The following is a 901-nucleotide window of genomic DNA, read 5'->3' as shown; positions in this document are numbered from 1 at the left end:
TTGTAGTAACAGATTGTCTCACTATGCTATTTTGTATTTTTCCTGTAGGTCTTTCTTTCAAGAAGTATCTTCTGTTCTTCTAGCCACTCCAGGTTGGTCTGCTTGTCCTTTCAAGTGGGAATTTTCCATCTCTGGAGATTTGGATTTGGTTCAGGCTTCCACCTATAGTCTTATGTATTGCAGAGGCTCCGCAGGAAGAAGCCTCCTTCACTGGGCACATTGTAGCCCCATTTTAGGTATTCCAATCAGTTTTAGGCAGAAGACGAACTTACAAGCTTTCTATGATGATGCTTTTTTGCTATTCCTTTCTCTCCCCGTCCAGTGTCTATTTTATAATATAATGCAAGGAAAACCAAGATTCAAAAGACAGCCAAGCATCTTAATATTATTCCTCCCCCCCCTTTCCACATTCCAACCATGGCTCGATCTCTGTATCCCAGAACCCTGTTCTTCTCACATTGTGCATATATCATTATTTACCTCTGTCTCATTTAGCCCATTGAGACCTGTCTAATTGTTCTCCCATCTGCTTTGTTCTTCCATTCCCCTCTCCCTACTTGTATATTGGCCCCTCCCTAGCACCCAAACTATCCTGTGTCTAATTCCTACCCTGTGCTCCAACTTCCCCTCCCTCCCCTCACCCACCCCCAACATCCCAATAATCAACAAAGAATTCTCCCCACCCCCCTTTAGTATGGGTTCTTTCCCTTAGTCTTTTACAGTGGTGGTCCTATGCAGTATTTCTCTTTTTGTGACTGACTAATTTCACTCAGCACAATGTTCTCAAGGTTCATCCATGTTATGCGGTGGCTTACCACTTCCTTGTTATTCTTCAATGTAGCATAATATTCCATTGTGTGTATGTACCACAATTTGTTTATCCATTCTTCAGTTGATGGGC

The sequence above is a fragment of the Chrysochloris asiatica genome, unplaced genomic scaffold (genome assembly GCF_000296735.1).
Source record: "Chrysochloris asiatica unplaced genomic scaffold, ChrAsi1.0 scaffold00164, whole genome shotgun sequence".
In the NCBI taxonomy this organism is placed as follows: domain Eukaryota; kingdom Metazoa; phylum Chordata; class Mammalia; order Afrosoricida; family Chrysochloridae; genus Chrysochloris; species Chrysochloris asiatica.
Note: the sequence above shows the minus strand (reverse complement) of the source record.